The sequence below is a fragment of the Mastigoproctus giganteus genome, chromosome 1 (genome assembly GCF_048544385.1).
Source record: "Mastigoproctus giganteus isolate SK-2022 chromosome 1, ASM4854438v1, whole genome shotgun sequence".
In the NCBI taxonomy this organism is placed as follows: domain Eukaryota; kingdom Metazoa; phylum Arthropoda; class Arachnida; order Uropygi; family Thelyphonidae; genus Mastigoproctus; species Mastigoproctus giganteus.
The window spans coordinates 2,686,838-2,695,161 of NC_143575.1; the positions used below are offsets into that span (position 1 = coordinate 2,686,838).

The 8,324-nt window shown below is 35.1% G+C and overlaps 1 protein-coding gene across 3 annotated transcripts in view; it reads left to right on the forward strand.

Moving 5' to 3' along the window:
- amx (TM2 domain-containing protein 3 almondex) overlaps positions 1 to 5,033 on the forward strand; it is a 98,123-nt gene extending 93,090 nt beyond the window's left edge. For all 3 annotated transcript variants that reach the window (XR_016547217.1, XR_016547218.1, XM_090378443.1), the window contains one exon: positions 4,530 to 5,033. The gene's annotated coding sequence lies outside the window, so the exon portion shown is untranslated. The remainder of the gene's footprint in view (positions 1 to 4,529) is intronic.
- The last annotated feature ends 3,291 nt before the right edge of the window (positions 5,034 to 8,324 follow it).

Below are 8,324 nucleotides of genomic sequence, written 5' to 3' on the forward strand. Positions count from 1 at the left end.
ATTGTGGGTTTTCTGTCTGGAAACGGAGACTATTGTAAATAGTGCAATATGGCATTCAGTGCTAATGTGCCATATAAACAATAACACCAACAAGCTGTTATTGTTTATATGGCACACAAATTTTTTATATGAGAGCACATTTAACCTTTAAGTTTGATAACTTTGCTTTTCACATACAGTGAGTCATCCATGGTAGCTTGTTCAGCACAATACACTGCCATCTGCCAGTCATTTGGAGAGAGCTGTTTTGGTTCCTGTCAATGACTGGAGGAATTTCTAAAATCTTCAATCAAGGCTGTAGTTAGTTGATCTCAGGCAGGTGAGTAGGATTTTTTTCCTGTGAACTTCAGGTTTCAATCACTATGCAGATTGACCTGTAAACACATGCTTTTGCAGAAAATACAGTGAAAACAATATGAATATGAGTGAAAAGCTCCAGTGATTTTGCATATATTGCTACTTCTCAAATATTAACTCCCAGTTTCTAAAATGCTGATTTCCAGTGATGAAAAGAAAACTTAGTTAAATTTAATATTTCTAAAATGCTCAATCCTTTTTATTTCTCACAAAAAAAAAAATCCTTTTCTGTTTCCATTCTCTCAACAACATAAAAATATTTCAACAAGATGTCTTGAGATGAGACTTATCTTTATTGGGCATGATCCCGACTTTTAACTTTTTCAGCAGAAGCATATAAAATATTTTACTTGCGCTGCATTGGAGAAAAACTAGGAGTTCTCTTTTACGCTTACTTTTCTTTTAGACAGATGCTGACTATACAAATCAAAAATCTGCCCAACCAGGGAATATCCTCCAAAACATCCCAGATGGTATCCTCCAAAACTTCTCAAACTCCTAGGCCCTCTCCAGAAGATGGCAGTCAAGTAAATGATTTCTAACTTACGCACTCAGCCTCCCTCCATATTTTGCAAGTTTTCAATTTATGTTGCATTTCCTTTCTATCGATATTTTTGTGGGCCTATTGTTATTTAGCATCTGTAATTCCACCTTGCTTCCAAATTACTCTAAACATGTGACCAACTAGTCAACATCCATTCATAGTTTTACTGTAAATTAACCTTGCCTCATTTATCCCTCCAACTTGTGTTCTTTAGAACAACCTTCCTTTGAATATATTTCCTGAAAATTACAATTTTTGGAAATCCAAGTCCAGTGTTAACAAGTATCTTCCATCCCTCAACTTTCAGCCTATACACAGTACTATTGGAATTCTGCTGTAGGCAGTCAGAAAGTGCAGATTTGTTTCAATTTGGCTCCTGAAGGGGATTAATATCGGGTGTCTGGTAAAGAAAATTTTTGTTTAAAATTGTTTTTTCTATGATTGTTAAATCTTATTTAACAAAAATATTTTATTTCTGAAATTTTGTGAAATTAATTTCTAAATTATTTTGTATATTTAATCCTTTTTCTAAAGTATTTCTGCTGTTAAATTCTTTTTGCTAATGTAGGTAGCTCAAATTTAATTTCACTAGGGGATAAAGTTTTGTTAACAGTTTAATTTCTGTAATACTTTGTTAATTTAAATTCTATAATATATTGTAAATTTAAATTTTCTTAAGTTCCCATTTCACCTAAATAATGGTTTTTACAAGATCTGCTTTCAATACAAAGTCCAAGGACATTGTGACCCAGACAGAAATGCCTGCAGGTCTTTCTGGTGTATGAGTCATGAATTCATTGCTTGTATAGCCTGTGACATGTGGTCAGTCTAGTAGACAACCAAGCTCAACTGACGATTCTTTTCTTTGCACCTGGGGCGCCTATGTGGGCAGGAGCAGCAGTACGTAGTACATGCTTCTTGATTAGACCGGGGTTCGAGCCCGTGACCACCAAATACAGAGGATGCGGAAAGGTCAGAGAATGATCACCGCATATACCCGGAGCAATATGGCCCTGCTTATTGCAATATGGTTTCTATAAAAATTTGCTCCTAAAAAAACAACCCAAAAACCAAATCTTTGCACCTGATGTAAGGGGTGTACCGATTTCAAATTAAACTTAGTCCAGCGGTTCCCAAACTGTGCACCGCAGCACCCCAGCGAGCTCACAGGTGCGGAGTGGGATATTTAAAATGTTTCAGAGAAACACAGCGGCACGCGACATCTGCCAGATGGTGCAAACTACTAGCTCAAGGAGGCGCCTCCGTAGCCAGGTGGGAAGGAGCAGCAGTGCGTAGCACACGCTTCTTGATTAGACTGGGGTTCGAGCCCGTCACCACCAAATACGGAGGATGCGGAAAGGTCATTCAGGGAATAACCACCGCATATCCCGGAGCAATATGGCCTTAGTTGCTAATGCTCCTAAAAACCAAATAACAAACAAACAACTAGCTCAAGGTAGTTCACAGTTTCAAATATTAAGTTGTTTGGATCTAACTACTTAATAAACGGAACTGTTTGGTATTTCTTTTGGCATAGGAGCCCCCATAAAAAAAAATTACTGAGACACTAAGGGTGCCGTGAACCAAGAAAGTTACGTCACTACGAGAAATTTGAGTCACTGAAGAAATGGGTGCTTGCCCTAGAAACAAATGTAACTAGGAGCTCATCAGATACTCAAGTATCTCATGACCTGCCAAGTGATGAACCCTCGATTTGGGTTGTAGAACAGTCAAACACATACAGCTCTGGTTGAAGGAGATTGTTTTTTGGGGAGATTCTATTATCAGGGAAACAGGTAACATTTTTAGCAATAAAGATAGGTGGACCAGAACCAAGGTCTGTTTGCAGGGAGCAACAATTAATGTTAGTAACAAATTGTCAGATTTTAAGGAGGGTAAAGCAAGCATCATTATTCATATGGGCACTAATGATATTAAATGAACATGACCTGACAATTTGACCATGCTGGGAAAAAAAATCCCCAAAAGCTAGGTCTGAATGTGTGTGTCTGAATTCTGCCCAGATATGATAGGAGAGATTATATGCTTAAAAGCCTTGTTGATTAACTCTAGGCTTGAGGGAGTCTGCAAGGCTCTAGGGGGATAATTTTTATCACCATGTCCCACACTTTTAGGTAGAAGGAATTTATTTTGTAGAGATAATATTCATTTGAACAAAGGTGATGCAAGTGTTTTTCCCAGTATTATTGAGGATATGCTAAGGTTTCAGTGAAACTGCTAGTAAAAGTGGAGAAGTAATATAGGTGATATGGGTCAAAGTAATGATTGTACACATCTCAAGAATTCTTGTTTGTTGCTATAATATCCGATGTTGGCAAGATTTTCTGAGGGCTCATTTGAAATAGTGCACAATATTTTTTCTGCAACATTTCAAATGAGCAATAAGATAAAGCTAGAATTGAAAGGCAGAAGGGTATGATTAATGGATATTCTTCTGATTGATGTAAACATCAAAAAAGTGGGTCCTCCAGGGATTGGTTCTCTGGACCACTAAAATTTTTAAAGATTATTTAAAAATTTGCAGATGACAAAGATTGGAAGAGTCATTCATGATCAGCACCAGGTAGCACTCCTTCATGATGAACTAAACAGGCTTCAAGAATGGTCAGAAAAGTGTTTTAATGCAGCAAAATTCAAGGTCTTACACAGAATAATTTATACACTTGGCGGGATCAAATTAATACAATAGAGGAAGAAAAGGGTGTGGAAGTTACAATATGGAAGGTATGAAGTTTTCTGAGTTTACACATGAGTTTACACAAACTGTGTAAACTCATGGTGTCCTATCAAACAATATCCTGTAGAGATAGAGGTCATAATCCGACTGTACAAGGCAATTGTAAGACTGCCAATTTGGAATATTGTGTCGAAAATGAAGACCTCATCTGAAAACAGACATTTAGCTTCTTGAAAGGGTCCAAAGATGGGCAACTCACATGGTGATATTGGAAAATTGGTGATTGTACAAGAAGTTTTCAATCATGTGGACTACAGAGTGTGCAAACCAGGCACCTCAGAGGTGATTTCATTGAGGTTTATAAGGCTCTTAGTGGGGTTAGTAAAATGAATGAAGACAGAATTTTCACTGTTATAAAGAATTCCAGTACTAGGGGCCATAAATTAGAGTGAGACAGGTTTAGATTATAGGAAGTTTTCTTTTAGTCAGCGAGTTATTGATTACTGGAACAAGTTTCCTTCTCTGGTAGTTGAGGCTAACAGTTTGAAGGAATTACACGTTCAACTAGATAGTTACCAATTGTGAGGAGAAAATACATATAATTTATATTTTCTTTTCTAGTTTTATTTTTTTTGGCTGGTGCAGCAAAAGCCTGTAGTTTCCTTACATTATATGGCTAATACTAGAGTACTGTAAGTTTTACCATTGCTCATATTTGAGGTCACCATAAAAATATAGCCTATTTATGCCAAGTTGTCTTGTGTGTAATAAATGATACAAAAATTTATTTATGATATGTAATATTGTAGCATAGAGTATTATATATTTATAATCATATGATACTGTATATTAAGTATTAATCTGTATATACAATTTTTTTTAACTTTGAATTTTGTTGTTTCTGTATCAATAGTCCTATTTTCTTTACAGAAACAGTCAATACCCACTGATATCTGGATATGTTTGAGAGATTTATCGCCCACGGACAATGTGGAATATTGGCATAGTATGTCCATGAAGATGGTGCAGATGTGCAGGTGCAACTACACACACACACATCTGCAGTGGCACTGCTGACAGTGAAATCTTTATCTGAAGACTCCACGATCTCTAAGGGACTTTGGCCACCAAATATTACCTCTCTTGACTTTTTTTCTGTGAGAGGGGATATCTTAAGGAGTGGGAGTCTTTCCTGCTCTTTAAGATATCCCCAAGAAAAATACCAGGTTGAAGAACTAAAGTAAATCACCAAGTTAACTGCTGACATTCCATAGGACTTCACCACACTTTGCCAAAAACATTTATTTTCAGGTTCAAAAGTATTTATGCAGAATGGTAGGCACTTAAAATGCCTTTAATAACACATTTTGACCTTATTCAACAGTTCTACATATCAGCCCAAATTATTTGTCATTCCTGAAAGTGTACTGGAGATATATGGAATTATATGGGTTAGTGACATTAAACTTTAAAATACCTTGTACAAAAACAGCATTTTTTCACAGAAAAATCTAGTTTATAACAGATTTTGTTTATGTTTCTTTTAACATAGTTAATAACTTCAGAGAACAAGAGATTTTGTGAGGAAATAATTTTTATCCTGAACAAGATACTCTGTTAGCTAAATAATAAAATAATGCCTAGGGACAATGTATTTATTGACTGGTATCTATAGCTAGAAATCAAGTTTCAGACACGAGAAATGATGCTTTAATTAGTAGTAGCAGTAATAATTTATATTATGGTACTAAACATGGGTGGATTATTGTTCAGGATGTGTTCTTATCAAATGCATTCACTTTGTTGTAATTAACAAATATTGAGTCTTCTTATTTTGTGCACTGAAATTCCTTTCACAATTTTGAATTTAACAACTACTTTATGTATGGAGAACTCACAGAAGTTGTTTATTTTTTTCTCCTTTTATTGTGATGTCTGTTTAGTTCTCACTTTAATTTGTGCTTAATATTTTCATTAAGTAGTACAGAAAGCAACCAACTTTCAAAAAATCTGCATCTCTGTAAAAATATAGTAATAGGTTTTTTTTTTTTTTTTTTTTTTTTGCATTGCACATTTTTACCATTCACTTTTAAAATAAAACCAGATTTCTGTGAAATTTTTTGGTTAATTGTATTTGGGATTCAAATGATTCAGAAAAGATACTGCTTATTTTAGGATATTTTAACCTCACTTATATTAATGAAAGTAAAATCTAAGTTTTGGTGAGTACTGTAAAAGACAGGTCATTCTATTTTTAATAAATTGGAATTAAACTTTTAACTACTACTCATTAGTTTCAAATGTAAATTTCAACTATTACAAAGTTAAATTGTTAAAATTAAATTAAACAGGCTCACAAAATAATTTGTATATAAACACCACTCAATCATTTATGTACCAATTAAATGACATGACTTTAAATGTCATGTGTTAAAGATGCCCTGCATTAACAAGATGCAAAAAGTTGCTTCTTGCATTCCCATCAACCAGTGAAATTCATTTTATTTATTTTTCAAGTATTAATATTAGCCATATGGTGCCGGCTATTTGCTGCACCAGCCAAAAAACCATAGCAATGCCTCGCAAATTGTTGACTAAAAGAAAATTTCCTACAATATCAGGCACATGCCTATTTTTGAACCCTTTCAAGAAGCTCAGTCTTTTTTTTTTTTTTTTTTTTTTTTCTTAGATGCAGTCTCCGTATTCAAAACATAGTCAGTCCTCGTATAACACGTGTTTACGTTACACGAATTCGATCATACACGATTTATAAATAGGGGAACGATATCTTATATAACACGAACTGAATTCGCTTATGCACAATTCACCTTTGTGTTTACAAGAAATGGCAGTCGAACGCAGAATCACCCCAACCGAATGCAACACGATAGGAATGAAGAGAAGATTCTGAAAATGTATTTGTTTTTTATATCAGTGAAGGGGAAACACATTTCACCATAATAACGTAAAAACCAACACAATTCCAGCTATCAGAATTGTTTGTCGCAAATGCAATTAGATCAAGTTTACTACCAGTTTATAACAGATTCCACTAGCAGAAACACAACTGGAAATTGTTTTTATTGTTTTATGGTAGTAACCCCAGAAATGTGCTTTAGTAAAATGTGAGGAGGTGTTAATAGTGTATCTCTGCCTTTACGGAGTTGTTTATTCAGTTGCTACACGCGCGCAGCTTTGTTTATGTATATCAAGCGTGCCTCCTCGTTTTGTAATTTTGCTTTATTCCCTAAAAATGAGTAAAATACTTAAAAGGTGTGAAAAGGAAGCGTCCTGGTGAAGACACTACAGATTCAGAGAGAAAAAGAAAAGCAATATTGATAAACAGAGGCGGACTGGATCAAAAAATTCTTACCCGGGAAAATTTATAGTGGCCTCATACTATGGTTTATGGCCAAAATCACAGCGGCCTCCGGCCCACAGGGGTTTCCCCGGTAAAGCTTATGGCCAGTCCGCCTCTGTCGACAGAGAAAAAATATGAAATTGTTAAACGCTTTGAGCGAAATGAAAGACCATGTGATATTGCACGTGCTACAGACCTAAATGAGGCAACGCCGAGAATTACAAAGAATGCAGAGAAAATAAAAACTTTCATAGCAGGAACAACTCAAAGTGTAAATAAAATCCATTAGATTAAGAATTGGAAGAGATGGAACGGCTGTCATCTGTTTCGATAGAAAATCAAACAAAAAACAAGTTTGCTTACGATAGAAGCAAAAGCAGTAGCAATATTTTATTACGTAATAGTCGTAATAAAATTCGTATTTTATTACGATTATTTATTGTGTTTGGTAATGTTTTGGTTACAAATGTGTGTTCAATATTGGGTGGTCGGCACCTAACCCTATTTTTCCCATAGTGCCTGTTGTTTATATTGCACTAGGAACACAACTATCGTGCTATACGAGGACTGACTGTACTCCAAATGCTGTCTTATAATTGCCTTATACAGTGGAATTATGACCTTCCTTGCAAGTAAATGTTCAATAAATCCTATCACTTTATCTGCACTGCAGATGTGGATGTGCAGAGAACATTCACATCTGCCTGTACTGTAACACCCAACATCCCTTTCTTCATCTACTTTTTTTTAATTGCATTTTGCTGTAATTTAGTTCTTTCTGTATGTGAAAAGCTCCTTGTCCCCATTGTTTACTCTCTTAGACATTGATTTCTCGTATGCAGCTTTTTTGCCAATCTAATATTTTTTGTGGTACTATTACAGATCATCCTGTATCTGCCGTAGGTTTCAGTACTTTTCATTGCACTGCCGTGCCATCTTTTTCTGCTCTGACTGGCCAGTTCTGTATTCAACTATCTTGGCATCCACCTCATTCTTTACAGTAATTTCTTAATGGTATAAATGCATTTATGGCTTCTGTGACTATTGCTTTAAAGAAATTCCATAATTCTAATGTATTAACCCTATAACTGCTATCTGCCTAATTGTTAGAGCCCATGTAGCATCTTCAACTGGAAAATCTGCTTTCCTGTAATTAAATCTCCAGCTTTTACCTTTAACAATCTCTTTCTTCATCTTCTAACTTAAGGACTGCATAATTACTTCTTGCTAATGGTGCTTGTACTGTAAGCTATGATATCATCTGTTTGGTTAGGCGATAATTAGGTCTAGAATTGTCTTACTCTTAGTATTTTCTCTAAAAGAATGATACAGATAATATGTATGCATCTGTGTACCATAAATCT